Below are 17,696 nucleotides of genomic sequence, written 5' to 3' on the forward strand. Positions count from 1 at the left end.
TGGTGTTTTTCCTTATTTTAAATTACATTAGGAGAAGGAAAATTAACTTACACAAGCTACAGCATTTTAGAAAACCAAATCTATGTAATCAATAGCATCATAAAAGGCAGTAGATATTAACTTCCATTGATGAACCTTGTTTGGCTGAGAAATGAAATGCTCTTTAAAAATATTATTTAAGTAACAGTGATAGGCAAGAATTAATATTTTCAGTATTAACATTCTCATCTTTAGAAAAGACTAATCCCAAGTTTTCAAAAGCCATTTGCAATTTGCCCAAGGGAAGATGGAATATGTAGGTACTTTAAATGTAAGCAAATAGAAAATACTAAACTGCTCTATAATCAAGTCTTTATCCCCATCTAAACATATCTATGCTGCCTTTAACAGAGCCAAATAAAGAACTAAGTTCTGTCTAAATTCACTCTTGGAAAAAGTAGGTTCCCTCCAATTTAAAGTTTATTACCATATTTCATACCTTGGCATCTTTTTTTTACTGTTTATACAGAATTTAACTGCAGTTGGCCATCTCATATGAAAGATTAGTTGGAATCTCAAGTGTTCAGTGCAGTTTGTGAAGACTGAAATAGTATGTGATTTTTCCATGCACTATAAAATGCTCAGTAAACAGGGGGAAAAAAAAAAAAAAAAGCAAACAAGATGTTCTTGTTTGCCTATAGCAAGCAATTTACATCCTTTTAAGATCTTCTGGCATTTGGTCCTTTATTCTTCTGCAATAGCAAACCCAAGGTGTCCTGTAAGCACCAGATTGGATGAAACCTGTTTTCCTACAGATTTCTGCTCTTTGCTCTGTAACTCCACATTCCTTCTTCTCACTGCAAATGGCCATATCCCTCCACATTGCTTATTACACTATCACCTGGCAGGAGAAACTGTACTGTGATGTGTCTGGGACTGCACACATTTTGTTTGGCCACTGAGCCACTGCCAAACAGAATGTATAACAGCTATGTTCTGCCTGCCTCTTCCTCTAAATTGGCACCAATTGTGGGTTTTTTCCTCCATACACTCACAGATTTTCATAAAACATGATATTCATTGAGAATTTCGCCTTTCAGATTTAACTGAGAGACACAAAAGGGTTCAAACCACATGAAGGAGGGAAAGAACAAAGGAGAACATACAAACCTTAGTAGAAGTCACACTTAGAAAATGAGAGTAACAACAAGTATTTAAGAACAATATTTTTGATAATAAGACAACTGTGTGAAATCCAGGTTCAGTGGTTTGGGGTTTTTATAAAGATTCTAAGATTAGGCTCTTAAATCTGTTTTAAGAACTGAGATGATTCCTGCTTCCAATACAGCATTTTACTTTTAAGTGTGATGTGCACCTTAATTAGGACTTTAAACTACAGGACTCTCACTTCCTGACTTTAGATATGCCAATGATAACCTACAAATGCATCCAACCAGATGTAAAAAACTACTCACAGGGCACAGGTAAATAGACCTGCAAAGTTAAAAAACAAACAAAAAAAACACCCCTTATAGATGGATGCTGTCATGTTAATGTACTTTTAGCTAAAAAGGAACACATTCATTTATTAAATAAATAGAAATGCTAAAAATGTTTTAGCAGTAAGAAATTACATGCTTTAAGTTATTTGCCTAAAGGTACAAAGAAGTTAGATGACACCTTGAGATGATATTTCTATATCCAGAGGTAGATTGAAACTTTTAGGATTTCTTAATGCTGTGGTAAACTCTGAATAAACCCAGTATGACAGAGATGGATGCAATACCACTGTATACTATGTTTCTGTAACTAAATCCCCATAAAATGGTTCCCTATTCAAATATTTCAACTGAAATTAAGGTGCTCAGTGCCTGAAGTTGGAAGTTCTTTCCATCAGTTCATAATTGGACTGTCTTAAGAACAAATTCTTCCATCTGAAAAATCAGTAGGATGTTCAACTGTACATATGTAGCACAATTTAGATAAAAGAGTTGAATTTTCATCCAAAGTTTCTGATGTTTCAGTTTGGCCAGGTCAAAAAAGCTGCTGTAATGTTCTCCCTTTCAGAGTCCCTCCCCAGTGACTGAACACTGTCATGCATTGCTTTTGCTCATCATCTTTTGGAGTTTTTTCCTAACAGACATGCTTTGAAAAGGAGCAGTTTAGGCCAAATTTTACGCAAAAGAGTGGTGGATTCAATTCAGGAAATACAGCATTCCACCAATAAAAATCTCACAAGACTGTAAATTCCCAATGATATAAAATAAAAGATGGAATAGATTGAACGAAGATTTTGTGTGTCACAAACATGCTGTTCCATAATACATAAATATTAATCAGAAATAAGTATTGCTGCAGACATTTTGTATATTTCCATTCAAAAAGCAATTCGAAAGATGCATTTGCTATGGCCTGCCTGTATGCAAAAATAAAATGTGTATGTACCCCATAACGTAGCAGTATATGGCTTGATTATTAAAAACGAAACAAACCAAAAAGAAATGAATAGGGTTTTTTTTTTATATATAAGTGGATGAAAAAAAAAGAAGAAAGAAACTTAAACCAGTGCTAGTTTTGAGTTAAGAGTTGGGAGGTGGCTACTGGCTGTCCTGCCAGAGAGTAGACAGGGCCAATTAGCTGAGCTATCCCTACCAAGGAGTCATAGAATCATGGAATCATGAAGGGACCTGAAGAATCCTCTAGTCCCACCCCCTGCCATGGACCTCCCACCAGACCAGGTTGCTCAAGGCTTTATCCAACCTGGCCTTCAACACTTCCAAGGCTGGGACAGCCACCAGCGCTGGCAACCTGTTGCCTATCTCACCATCTACACGGTAAAGAATTTTTTTTTTAAATGCAACCTAAATTTCTCCTCTTTTAAATTGTACCCATCAGTACACAGCACTGCTGTGAATCACCTGATGGTAATGTCAGCAGAGATGCAGAAGTTGTTGAGTAATTGCAACTACATGTATAGTGCAGGAGATAAAGAGGGGAAAAAAACCCCAACACATTGGTACATTTTAAATTAACATCACCTGCTGCTGTTGAAACTACAGTCTAGGAAGGCTTCATGAAAAAGAAGATGGAGAGAGCATTCCTTCCTTGCCCATGTGAGATGTTCCAAGATGGCAATCTTGCTTCCTGTGTTTTTACTTCCCAGCATCCACCTAAGTCAACTTTGGATACATGCTCATGCCAAGTTCCTGCAGCATTGTGGTCTCTAAGCACAGGAGACAATGTTATCCATATGCAAGACTCAGCTTGTCTTAAGATCCTTATAGCAAATTAAAAAAATCAGTGCCTATCTTGACATCTATTGCCAAAACACATGTAATAAGTAGCTATCATTTACCATCTTCAATATATAACAATTTAGATCTCTTTTTATGTCAAGCCCTTTAAAAATAGTCCACAAACCACCTGTTGATCACATTGTTCCAAAGGCTGTTTTTCAAAGACTTTTGTTGAGTTGGTATTGTTTACTTCATTTTTAGAAGGAAAAATATAATGCATTCCTACTTCTGCTGCTTAAAATAATTCCAACATACTTCCTTTAACAAGAAAAAAAATAAAAATAAAACAAACAAACAAAAGAATCACCTGTGGTTTGGGACTACATAATGGAAAATTTCAGACCAAAAAAATACAGTTAAAGGAAGAGCAAAGTGATAGAAAGCAAATGGCCTGCTATATCTTAAAACATGATTAAGTTACCAGACAAATTTCTTGGTTTTCTTCAAGACACTGGCAGTAGATTTTAAATGAAGAGGAAAAACAAACGACAAAGGAAAGAATTTGAGGAATACTACTTTCTCTATAGCATGACCTATCAATTTTTACAGTTTTTTGCCTAATACTGATGTAATTCTTCTTGATGTCAGTGGAAGGATAGTTGGACCTATACTGGGTACTTCTGGAAAAAACCTTCCTTGTGAATTTTCAGCCAGAGCTTGAAAGAAGCTTTATGGGGCTCATAGAAAGTGCATTATATTTTCCACACAAAGGTATTTCCAACACAGGCAGATTCTGTCATGCTGCTGTGTCACATTCTGTATATTTTTTTAATAAAGTTCTGTGCCAATCACTTTCTCCTCCTTTTTCATCGTTTATATCTTATATGACTTACTCTCCCCTACTAAAGACACAGATTTTTATGTCAGGAATTTATTACACACAGACCAAAATAACAGATGCCCATTGTCAACCAGGCCACAATCACGAACAACTTATAAAATACAGACCAAAGCCACAGGCAGTATTTTCAGAGGACAGTGATCCTCGATCCAGAGGGACTGCAAAGTCATGTCACCCTAGGAAAGGCACTCTGAAGGTATTTCCACTAGCCTGGCCATAACAACACACACAGTTTTGGTTGGCAGAGAAGTGGGAGAAGCAGCGAGAGAGCACTGGGATACCTCCAACCAGCTCTGACACAAAGGACTATTTCTAGAAGGATGTCTTCAGCTGCTGCTGCTTTTTGGAAAAAATAAAAATTCTCATCAATAAAGGAACATGTAATTTAGGGCAGGGCCTTCTCTTTATCTTTTCCTTTATCATTTAACATCATTAAATGTTCACTGTTCAAAACTATACCAAAATGCACATCTTTCACAGGAAATTTATGGTCCGTGGAACATCTTTTGGGTTAAAGAGGAAATGTGCGCAGTTGATGATACAAATGGGATACTGTCACTCAGAACCCCTGTCACTGAAAAAGGGAGAAGAGTGTGCTTTTGGCAGTACTTGAAGCTGTATTTCTTACCTACCTCTATGTTGCTAAATAAACTGAGGTTACATAATTAACACTACCACAGTCTTGGGATTTTAAAGGTAATATCAGAACTGGAAAGTTCATCTAGTTATTGCCTGAATCACCAAACATTTCTGTAACAGAGAGGCAGGTATTTCAGAAACTGGAGATTGCAGTGTATGTACTTCCATGGTTGTGCAGTTTGGCGTCGTTTCCATAGAATATTGAGGAATCTGAAACCATTATGGTGCCACATTCACTGAACATCATCATGAACACAGTTTTGAACTCGCCTGCTGGCCTTACCCAATCCCTACAAAAATCAGTAGGATCTTTGACAGAGTCCCGAATAATGCCATGGGTGATAAAAAGAATTCAAAGTGGATGGCTTGGTCAGAGGAGAGGCAGAGGAAAGTCCACTGATATTTCTCACCCATTTCCCCAGACCCAAGAATCAGAATTGTGAAAAGTCCTTCCAAAGGACAAGAATTTTAGAAAAGTTACTGGCATCTTGTTGGAGTTGAAAGAAAACCTACTTAACCTGTGCTCAAAACACAGTCACAGCAGATGTAACCATCCATCCTCACCTCTACCTTCACTGCAAGACAGACAGAAGTATATAAGATGATAAAGAAATATAAAAGCATGTTAGGTGGCAAAAAGACGTTCCATCTCACATCCCCCTCTCTGGAATGAAGGAAAAGCCTACTTTTTCGGGTGAATTTACAACTTCAGGTATAAAACTGGCTGCCAGCAATGGAAATACTTCTGAACAAACCCAGAGAAAGACAGAAAAATTCCCAAGGCTCATCTCAGTGACTGAAAAATAATTTTAGACAAGGTGGGTTTCCTCTCTCATGCCATGTTCCTTCTACTTTTCGGTCTCCTCTGGTCTGCTTTTTAAGTTCTGCCTCTCCTTTTACTGCTCCTATCCTCACTTCTGCTGCTTCTCTGTGATCGTTTGCTTTTGCTCATATATTACAATTGCTTAAGTCACTTCATAGGCCAAATGTTTCTTCTTTTATCTATTCTTCTTTCACCTTAATCATCACCTTCTGGGACAGTCTTCTGCTGATGGTTTGAATAAGTTGTTGGAAAGTAAACGCGAACTGAAAGTTGAGTATTCCAAAGATCACATTCCAATGTGATCATGAGTTGCAGCTGAGAAGATGAAAGAAATTTTTGTCTTTGGTTTTTTTTTGGTTTTTTTTTAATTCTTAAAAAAAATTTCAAAATTACTAGGAATTAACTTATTTTTTTAAATTCATCTTAACAACACTGTGATTCACTGACTCCGTTAATATTACAATTCTCTTATATCTGCCAATTTTCCTTCATCTATTGCTATAGACATCACCTTGTCATGACAGCACCAACTAGTTCCTTTCTTTGAAAGAAAAATTATTAGTCTTGAATTTACATGATTTCTTTGTGACTCTAAAATATCCATAGATGTCATGCAGACCTCTTTCTATTAATGTACTGATACCAATAAAAAGGAAAAGATCTTGTAAATAAATGATTTCCTTCTTCCATACAGAACAGAATGAACCTAAAAGTGAACCTTCAAAATCACTTTCTAAGCAATTAACAAAACAAATCTATTTACTCCTTCAAAAATATTAATAATGTAAAATACAAACTTTTCAAACATTTTGATCTTTTCAAAACTACATTTTTTTTACTAACTGGTGTCAAAGAGAACTAAAAAAGATTGTATAATTATTTTAGTCTGTGCTCATGGATCTTTGACTTTCTCTAAGAGAGTATAATAGTATTTGGAGATGCACTATTGATGTTTAAGCTTCCTGCCAGTCACATTAAATTGTGCCAGTCCTCAGACAGTCATTGAGAACCCCACATTTAATCATCATTATTGCCAGCTTTCCTTGAATCACAGAACACAACTACTGCAAGCAGATATTCTGCTTTTAATAACAGATATAGGCACAAAGTCCTCAGTCAATTCTTCTCTTCCTCATTAAATCTTTTCCCCTTCATCAGGCTGATCATCAGAGCATGAAGAAATGTTTCATAATCCTCCAGTCTGGTGTCACAACACCACTGGTGCATTATTTTGCCAGTGGAAGCCCCAGAGCACAGAAAGGATGGATCCTCTGCTCGTGTGCCCTGTGGGAACGCCCACCTTTCCCTGCTCCCCAAGGGATCATGACCACCAGGAGGTGGGTGAGACCCCAGCTGCCCAGGTCTCCAAGGCTGGGAAGAGACCACCTCCTCAAAGTTTCTTTTACTTTCACTTTTTGGAGGTGTAAAGAGCACTTCAGCAGGTATTCCTCGCCCACAGCATAGCCAAGAAGGAAACTGTGCATTTATGTTTCTGAAGAGAACAAATTTCTTTCCCTCAGAGCAAATTTCTTTCCCTCCCTTTCCTAAAAGAAAAGAACACCCTTAACTGAACTAAGAACACAAAGATATACTTGTGGAAAATTTAGCCCAAGTCAAAATATATAGAAATTCTATTCAAAATAAGAAAACACAAAGTTTGATGTCCACTTAGATCACCTTACATTGCAGCATTGCAATCAAATCTGTATTTCTTAGCATTTCTCTGGCACAACCCCCCCTTTACATTAAAACCATTTTCAAATTTGATGTGTGAACTCAAGATCTCAAACAGGCAAATAAGAAAGGACACAAGAGGTGAACAACATGAACTTCTGCACCTGAAAGGGACTGCAACATCAGATCAACTCAGATCTGAATCATCTTATTTTTTTAAGCAAGCATTCTGCTAATTGTTAGGTGAGCATAAAAACAGAAAGATCAAGAAACAAGTAGTAACATACCCTCTGTTCTGACCAACTTCTTACATTGCATATTAGAATTATCGTATCAAATGGGCATTTTCCATTTAGCCCCAAATAACTGCTACCTAATTTTAAGATTTTTCATGCACCTGAATTATATGATGAAAATAATTTTATACAGAATCACACTTCTCCTGAAGGAAAACAAAACTCTCCTCTAAATTACAGATATCTTAAAACCTCATATACAGATTAACTTCAACATGCCCTGATGATTTATTACTCTAAATTTCATCTACTCAGCGGTTTTCACAAACATATTTCTAACATTATTGCCAACATGCAATGTTTAATTTTGTTGCTGTGCTAATGAAGCAGCTTTTTCAAACTCATACCTGAAATAAAATTATAGCTCAGATGATATTACCATTGCACTAGATGACTAGTGTATCAAACACAATCTGTTCAAGAACTTATCCACAAGTATTGTGTTTCCCTCCTTAAGCAAGTAAAATGTTATGAAAGCTTTATCTTCTGCATAATTATGCAACTTACCTAAATTTCAGATAGTTGTCTGGTAATTTTGGAAATATGTATCGGAGTATAAATCCTTTCTCTCTCAGCAGAAATCAGAATCTCAGAATATTGTTTTAGGAAAGAATTATGTGCATCACAACAAAGGAATTCAGAAAAGCTGCAGGAAAGCTTGAATAAATAAAATAAACATGGACAGAATAAAACTGGCCTCCTCCCAAACCCCGAGTTTGTCAAAAGAACAAAGCACACACAAACAGCATGTAAAACCTGAATTCAAAATACATTTATAAAAAGGGATGAGGACACATGTTTTTTCTATTTCAGCTTGAAAAATAAAGGGACACGGCAATGAGTCTTGCTGGCAGGCAGATAACTCATAGGCCCTGACCCTTCGACTCACCAGGAATTCAAACACAAAGCTCTTTTCATAGTGACCGTGCCATACATTCTCAAGATAAGACAGCGAAATAAGGAGCAGTGGAAAGGTGCCACAAAGCTCAAACTGCAGAAAACTGCACAGAAATTATGTTCACTTATTCACCTCCATGCAGCTGCACACCAAGCGCTGGCTGCAAAACTTATTTCTTTCCAAATCAGAAGCCGTGCAGTGTGCTTTTAGAAACAGGACCTGTATCCTGAAGCAAGAAAAGCACAAGAGAGAGCAAGCAACGAGGAAAGGGATATCCCTGTGCATTTCTGTATCATTCAGAACTGAAGTGCACATCCGGACAAATAATCTGGAACACAATGAGCTCTGCAGAAGGATCGCTGTGGTAAAACGGAAGGGATTTTAGAGACAACAAAAAAAAGCTACATTTCAAACAACATTTCAAATCTGGACTCACCATGAATAAGCAACAGTTGCCTGAAGTTAGTGTGTTATTTTCTGCCCTGTTCCATTGCACTTTTTGCCTAGTTGTCCAACACTTGGTAGCTCAGAGCTGCCACACAGAGGCCCCTTCCGTGATCTGGCTTATTTGCCTGTCAGTTTGAGTCTCAGCTTCTGTATGATGCAGCTGTGCACTTTGCTGAAGGTCTAATATAATTTCCATAAGCTTTCTCCCTGCCTGGAGCAAGCAGTTTGTTCTCCATGCTCAATAAATACTCAGATCACTTTTCTGGTACTCACAGGGATAAAGCTTTAAGTTGTTAAGGAGTTCTTACTAAGTAGTGGGTGGAGAACATAAGCTCAGTACAAGGAAACTCTGCGCATAATCAGAAACTGAGAAACTTCCTCCCTTTCCCCCAACCCCTCCTCTCACCAGGCGAAGCTGCCAGTGCCTCCTTTACAGAAATTTAGGAATGTAAAGGGAGGACTCAAAGGGGCCCAGTCAGACAAGCCTTTCTCAATCAATTAGCTTGCAGCCATTACTTGTGACCCTAGGTCACACAACGTAAGTGTGTGGGGTGTGCCTTTAGGGGTACACCAAAGCTGCTTATTAAAACTTACATAACCAAAAGTGTTCAAAATAAAATAAACTCTGAAAGCTGGAAAATACTTTCCAAGTATCATAGTCTTGAAGGAAGAAGAGTTTTTGCATAAAGAAATGTTGCTTTGCTTTTCCAATAACAAATCATTTGATTCAGGAAACTGATTTTTTTAATACTCTAAAAAAAAAGAAAAAAGGAGTGAAATTTGAGATGCATAAGCAGACTTTAAAGTGGTATTTGTTTTATGATTATGCAAAAACTAAATAATACTGGCTGGAGTGATATTTGACAAAGCACATGATCATGTTTCTTAAATAAGACTATTGTGTGTAGCTGCAAAGGCATAGATGTTTATAGGGCTATTTAATTAGTTAATGAAGTTCATCCCCTGTATTTCAGTCCTTTGCAAGAAACTAGTTTTCAGCATTCAGATTCCATTCTTCATTTTAATACTCCAGCATAACAAATTGAACATTTTACTTTTAGAAAAGGTCCAGAATATTTGAACACTGCATTAAGCAATCCTGCCCTGAACACGCAGGGAAGAGAGGGTGTAACTTGCCACAATTCCCACACAACAAGTATACACCCCTTGGTGTGAAGGAAAACTTCAAAAAGACCCTCAGCTTCATATCCTGCCAACCCAATGACATGGAGATGATGCTTTGGAAGAACCCATGAGGGAGTCTTGATTGGAAAAGCAGATCTATGACAACCCCTTTCTGGGCCAGGCGAGATCAGTGCACTGCAGGGGAGATGCACTTTAATCTCAAGGTGCACCGCAAAGCATCTTTAAGTAGTGCCACAGATCAAGGCTTATACACAGAAGATAAAACATTTCAGCCCAAACTTCACCATCTACTGAAGGTAACTAAGCAACAGCTACACAAAAGCTCATAGAGGTCTCAGGGAAACACATAACCATGTAGGAAAATAGTGGTCATATGGTGGAATTGATTAAGGGTGTTACAGACAAACTGCAATCTTCATGTCCCCTTCCCTGTTAAAATCCCAGCCAAACTCTCAGAACAGGCAGCAGCTCATGTTAGTTCAGACATTCATTCAAGAGATCAGATAGCAGGATCAGGGCCACTGAGTAAGTACCCTGGGGTAAGGATTTTGCTTCTGTCTTGCATGCAAGACAGTGTTTAATAAATTAGGTCACATTTATACCCTTGGAAATCCCTGGTAGTAGAAATAATAACCATGGAAACTAATTTTGAAAGAAAAAAATGGATTCAGGATTAAGATGCTGGACTGGAATTTATGATATTTGGGTTCTGTTCCCATTCATGTTTCAAATGGCTCTAATGATTTGGGAGACATTGCTTCAATTTCTGCATTTATGTCAAATTTCCCTTGTTCTGCAGTTATAAAGCCTTCCCCTCCTCAAAGTCGATCAATAAAAAAATAGATCATGATAATAATCTCCAGTATGCAAATCCTTTCAATACTGGTTCTCAACACATGCTCTGCATAGTAGAATTAAAGCAGGATTGAATATAATATATTTCCTGACACTGGACTGCTCAGTAACTGAGAACAAGAAAGCTATCTACATCAAATCTTCTGAAATCTGTGCAATTTCCAGATTAAAACAAGTCCATACACATGAATAACAATATAGGCTTCGTTATTTCCCCTTTAACCCTCTAAGTGTAAGGCTCCTGGAAAGTTTAGAGGGTTGGGTGCTTAAAACTCAAAAGATTGGACTCCCAAATAGTAGAAAAATATGGGAGGACAGTCAGTGCCTGTGAAGAGCCAGGCTGTCTAGAGTGTTCCTCTCAGCAAGTGTTAAGAAAAGGATAACTCCTTCCATCTTTGGCCAGTCTCTATGAACTTCCAGGCTGAAGCAGAGGAATTACCATTGATTCCAGGTTTCTATTTAACCCACAATTTCCAAAGCAAGATGCATCCCAAGCAGCCCACTTTGATATATGTTCACACCTTTCCTTTGGAAAAGTCGATATGGAAAATTTACAACACAAATAACAAAGAAATGTAAAGGATGTTTTTGATATAACTTAAAACAATGCTTGCACACTAGAAATAATAATAATAGAATAATGGCTCCTCCTGGCACTGTTGAGTCCCCTGGCTAAGGACTCTTCCTTTTCCTGATTACTGGCTGCAAAATTACCCCTCCATTGGCTCCACTCCATTGCTGCCACATTTCAGCCATGCAAGGGCAATGTGAGTCATTTCAAAATTATCTCTAACAAAGAAAGACACAAAGTTTGAAGTGGAACGAGATGCTCATACCAAACATGGCAACCAGGAATATACAAAACTCCTCTAGCATTCTCAGGGTGCTGTGCTATGAGCAAGATTCCTTTTAATTAATGGAAGTAACCACCAACTTTAGTTTTTCCACATTTACATTCTGATAAGGATCAGTGCAGAACAGACTATTTAAGAAAAGGATAACAGAAGTTTTCATGCATTTTTTGCACATTCTGCTCTTTTTCCTCAAAAGTAATTGCATTTGGAGATATCTACCTTAACTAGCCACCTTTTTTCCCCATATTTGTCGCATGTTCTTTTAGACTAAGTAAATTCTCAGCTCCTTGCATCAAGGTATTTTCACACTTACTAACCCAGAACTATTGAAGGAGATTAAATGTGCAAGAATTTTACAAGTTTTTCTTTGCATGTGCGGATCTTCAGACCTGGATTACACCCAAGTTCAATGTGATCAATATATGATCATGCTACATTAAGGGATCCCTTGAGAATAAAAGGGATTTCTCGTTATTTGGGAGTTGTTTTTCTGCACTGGTCAACAGGAAAAGCAACATTAATTCACAGAACTAGCTCTCCTCCTGTGTTATGCTCTTAAATGAGATTAAATTTTAGTTAGAAAGATAAACAAACTATGTGCAAAACACTTGTAGCAGAATCACATGTGTAAAGTTTATAGTGTTGATAGTGGTACTTAGCAGATATTCATTTCTTAAGTCATGCCCTAAACACTCTACATTAAAAGCAACTGCTTCTTTAAGAAATAAAATAAAATCATTCAATTAAAATAAAAAAAAAAAATAAAGCTTGCAAATACACTACAGTACTTTGAAACAGATCCTTCACTCTTTAAGCCTTCTTCCCCTGCATTCCCCCACCCCCTTTTCCTTTCAGGAAACAAAACTCAAGAAGAGAAAGAGAGAGAGAGTCAAAAGGTTACAGCCGGCTTGTAAGTGCAAAGAACGTGAGAGGCCCATTCTTCCCCTTAACACCTGACATCCCAGGGTACATTTTCCCCAGTGCTGAGGCTGCTGGATTATCCATGCAGCTCCTGGTGATAATGGAAGCTGTGCATCTCATTCGCCATGCACTGCTACTTAAAGGTCTTCTCCTGCCCCCCGCTCCTGTAGATTGTTCTCATTCCTGCTACACAATTACAAACTTAATTGATGACAAGTTGCATTTTGCCATGATTAGACCCAGTTAAATACCTTTTCTGAGCCCCAGATAACAGATAAGTATTCATTCCTGGAATTCAGAAGTCTGAAAAAGTTGCAGTAAAATCAGTAAAATTATGCATTTGTTCTTAATTACAAATAAAGCCCAAGAAAGAACCTGGCACAAAGCTAATAAATGTTAAAGCTTTGATTAAAAAAATAGATTCTTGATCAACAACCTTTGTGACAGCATTATAATGTTCATGCTGCCATTCCCTGGCTGAGAATACCGAGGTTTCCATGATTTCCCACAGCTTATTGCAGCAGGTGAAACCCATCTAAGACAAGCTTGTTACAGGTACAGAACAATGAACATGCCAGAGAGAAATACCAAATTACCAAAGTCTTTGCTGTGCTTTTTCTAGGATGGAGATCCCTTGTAACCTTCAGGAGTAGCTGAGAACTGCTTGCTTGGGTGATGCTGTAGGAACAAGGAAACAATTACCTCTAATTAGGTGCATAATCTTGCACAAAATGGGAAAGGACTGAGAACAAAGTTAATTCTAAATACCAAAAGTCTTCAGGCCAAAGGACAAAAGAGAAACAAGATTGATTAGGGTAGAAAAGGTACCATTCACAAAAATCAACATCTAGCTCCAATAAAAAATAGGAGGAGAAAGGGCAAAATAATTACTTGGAATTTCCTGCTATTAATAAATGCTATGTTCTAATTTAAAGATAACTTAATTTCAAAAAGGATCCAAATCCCAAGGTGAATCAGAGCAAAAACTTTAGCAGTTAACTAATAAAATGCTGGAAGTGAGAACATGACAAAAAATGTGAGTCCCTTGCTGAAGCGGGGTAGCTGTGGGATGTTGCTCACCAGTTGTAACCAAAAACTTCAGTCCCTGCTTCCTCTCACCTCCCACCTACCCCATCCTAAACACCAGCCAAATTCTTTCTGCTGTACATGCAAGGCACTTGTTCAAGTTTGAAGGTACAGGTTTTCATTTTATTCTTTGTAGTGCAAATAATATTGTAAGCTTTGTATCTTGGATTTTGCAAAATGTCTTAGTCCAGTAACTACTAAAAGCAAATGTCACAAATATTGCAGGAGGAATCTGAGAAGGGAAAAAAAAACAACAAAAAAGCAAGTGAAAATTCTGGTAATTGATATCCAGGCTTTCAAAAACATGCTAAGACAACTCAGGCATTTAGGACTCAAACGTGTGAAAAATCCAATAAGAACATCCCAAAGAAGGTTTAAAGCAAGACTACACAGGTGTGCAGCTTCTTTAAGAAGATTTTATAACCAGCAGAATAAAAGCTGCCTGAAGAAATTGGTTCTTACAACTTGTTTAGATGCACTGTGGTAAAAAACTTCCTTCAGCTGATTTGATTTCCTAGAAATGAAAACAAGTGGGTATGAATTTGTCATTTGGTACTTTATTGAAGGACTGAGATTATTTATTTATTTTTTAAGTCACTTGGGGGTTTTAGAAGTGTGAGTGAATACAAAGACAGAGATTAAAGAGAGTGCAGTCATTCCAGAGACAAGCATTAAATGAGATTTTAATGGGGTCTGTCCATCACCTCCCCAGTAACCTGCCAGGTAACACCACAAAAGCCCTCACTAGACCTGCCTGCCAGCCAGGATGGTTTGATTCAGCTTTGTTGTTCAGGTGAGAAGTGATATTTCTTTAGCACAGAACCAGACCAGATATCTACACAGGCACTACTTATTTTAGCTGTACTGATATTTGTAAAAAAAATAGATCTATAAAACAAATCTAGTGCCAAAAAAGACCTTGAAGGGAAAGATACATAATCGAATTCCAAGCTTCCCTGTTAATATATCAACAATATAATGTTTGTGTACAAAAACTGTGATGGGGGGTGGGTGAATATAGGTTGGGCAAATTTTGGGTGTAAGTCTATCCCAGCATGTCCAGCCACAGACCCTACTGTTTAAAAGGAAGCAGGTAATTAGCTCTACCTGACATGAACGAAGACTTCCTAAAGCACCTGTGTGGTGGAGATCCTACATCCTCACACATCTCTCATTACATTAATCCTTTCATGTCTGTAAACCCCATCCCATGTGGACAAGCAATGAATCTGTTCTTGAAAATATCTGAATGTCCTAAAAATGTTACAGAAGTTTTTAAATTTTATCTCATAACATACATGAAAACACACGGATGGGTAAAACCTTTTTCTGCCATTGCCCACACCAGCATTTAACATGTGCTTTCAGAAGAAAAGTCTGGATTTTTTACCTACTGCATATCTAGGCACACCTCCCTGACAGAGAAGTACAGTGGGAAAAAGCTTGGTAATAGTAGCTCCGATTTATTTTCTCTGAAGTTAATGCTACTTCTTTGTCTGTGAACTTTTTTACTTTTTTTTTTTTTTTTTTTTAAGTGTCATGAAAAACATGACCTTGCTGAAGCTTCTGAGTTCAAAATGAATTCTCAGTAGAAAAATATCCCTAAAGTAGATTCTCTCTCTTACCAGGGAATGCTCCAGCAGTCAAGTTCAATTTGCCTTAAAGACAAAAAGGCATCTCTCTAGGGATAAAAATCAATCCCCAAACTGTCAGCAGCAGCACACGAAGTTTAAAAATGTGCTTAATTCAGCACAAACAAATGCTTGTAAATTGTCAAGCCAATATGTGAGAAGTGTCTCTTCCATTAAATAAAATCATGAGCTAAACGAAAAAAACTAAAAAGGGGACAAAGACACCACAAGCAGATAAATTTTACCTACCTGATATCTATCAAGTACACTTGTACAGAATAATAAGAAACCAGTCTTCACTAATAGAGTGCTGATTAAGTTTAAAATTATTTTAATTGCTACTGATTTTTTTAAAGGTTTTCATTACTGTGATGTTCCAGTGCATGCAAAAGCACACCTTCTCCATACAGCTTTGCAATGGGAGCAGTTTGGGACACTATCAACTCAGATTTGCAATCCAAAGGTGATCCACACTCAGTGACAAGGAAATCAGTTTTCCATCTTGGAGATGTCATCTCAAATTGCAACAGCTGAGAAATGACTGAAGCCATTGCTGGGCTTCAGGTGTGCAGCAGGGGTGCCCATGTCCTCCTGTGTCCTTGTCCTCCTCTTCTCAAGGCCAGAGCAAGGTTACAACCCCCAGCTGGAAGCCCTTGCCTTTCCCTTCTTGTGTACCTTGTGGCACCTGTGGAACCTGCCACCTTCCTGAGGTGACCCTGCCTCTTCCTGGCAGCACTCTGACATCCTGGGAACTGCCTCCACAGCCCCACAGCAAAGAGGTAAGGTGTAGGGGGTGTTGGAAGCTGTGTGAGCAGGCAAGGACCTTCCCCATCTGTCCATTCTGCCTGCAGGTGCTCTGGAGACAGGGATGGGATGGTTTGGTGGGTTTAGTTCAAGTCTGTACCCCATTCCTGGATGCCATGGGTCACAAGAGGGAAGAGACACAACATCCAAACAAAAGAAATTATACAACCATGACAGCTGTTACTGTGATTTCTCCCCAGGATAATGAGAACTTGGACTCTTCCCCCTATAACTACATTTCATGCCCTAGGAGATGAGCCCACGATGATCAATACTTGTAAGAAACACACTCAAGATTTGTGCAGATCTCCACCCTGATTTCCTTAACCTTCAGTGAAACAACTTAAGCTTTCTGTACCCCGGGTTCTGATCTGAAAACCTCCATCTAGAGTATATAATATGGATTTAATTATCAAATAGGTTTTATGTAATAACCAGGAAAAGTCTTTCAGCTTTGTTCTCACATCTAGCTGCATACATCAGAAAGTCCTGAAACAAGAAAGTGCTATTCAGTGTAAACAAGGTGTTTTGCAAAAAAATACGCTGTGTTTTACCTAAAAAGCCAAACTTGCAATGACCCAAAAATAAAACTAAAAAGAAAAAATCCCACCCTCTTCATAAGGGTCTAACACAGACTCAAAGATCAAGTTTTAGTGAATTCTGCAAAATTACACCAAAACCTCCATATGTGTTAAAAATGGAAAGGCATGTTCTACAGTATTAAAAAATCCACCACAAATCAGTTAAAATACACAACTGTAAATACATATGAAAATAGAAAGAGAAGGGACAATGCAAAAACTAGGAAGGTTTCATAAAGCAAAAAAGCAAGTAGGAAAACCACAACAGCAAACAGCAAAATCAGCAATAACCAAAGTAAAAAACAGTGTTATTTGATGTGTAAAATGTAAAAAAAAAAAAAGTCTTTTGTGTAAAATGTAGAAAAAATAGACCAAGCTCCATGCTGGAGATGCACCTCAGGACAGATACGACCATGTGTCATTACTATGCTTTCATGTTAATTTCTGTGAGCACAGAAATACTGGGAGTTATGAACCTTTAGGTAGAACAAGAAGAAAGAAAAAACATAGCCAATGAGGAAAAAACATAAGAAAAAACATTGTCATCTCCTTGTGCCATTACTTTCAGAGGTAACAACAGAGTCAGATATCCACACACTGACAGAATGTGTCACACAATTTCACATATAAAGCAATAATGCCAGTAAAGGAATGGCTACTGCTACTCTCTGAATTGCTTTACTATAAAGCTTTCTGTGGAGACTCCTAAGGATTGAAAAGGGAGGAAAATATTCCACATTTCTTGATTTATCTTGAAAATCAAGAAGTCCAGGTTATTTGCAGCTGACACTTCAAAATGACCAGAAATCTTTTCATCACTACTTTGGCAAATAAATTTTCTGATACATGTGATCAAAGGCGAAGATTAGCTCAGGAATCTGGACATCATTTACTTTGGCAGTGTGCATATGTTAGTAGATTCTTT

The 17,696-nt window shown here is 37.7% G+C and overlaps 1 protein-coding gene across 21 annotated transcripts in view; it reads right to left on the bottom strand.

Annotated features, from left to right (window-relative positions):
* Window positions 1-17,696, bottom strand: part of LOC148224620 (uncharacterized) — a 319,037-nt gene that overhangs the window by 214,984 nt on the left and 86,357 nt on the right. For 3 of the 21 annotated variants that reach the window (XR_015800099.1, XR_015800076.1, XM_088157773.1), the window contains exon 1: window positions 8,883-9,202. The exons of 15 other annotated variants lie outside the window; for them this stretch is intronic. The gene's annotated coding sequence lies outside the window, so the exon portion shown is untranslated. Of the gene's footprint in view, window positions 1-8,882; window positions 9,203-13,265; window positions 13,348-17,696 lie in introns of those variants that run through there. 3 more of the 21 variants (XR_015800080.1, XR_015800065.1, XR_015800061.1) reach the window with 2 other exon arrangements.

This window comes from Sturnus vulgaris, chromosome 2 (assembly GCF_052056855.1).
Source record: "Sturnus vulgaris isolate bStuVul1 chromosome 2, bStuVul1.hap1, whole genome shotgun sequence".
Classification (NCBI taxonomy): domain Eukaryota; kingdom Metazoa; phylum Chordata; class Aves; order Passeriformes; family Sturnidae; genus Sturnus; species Sturnus vulgaris.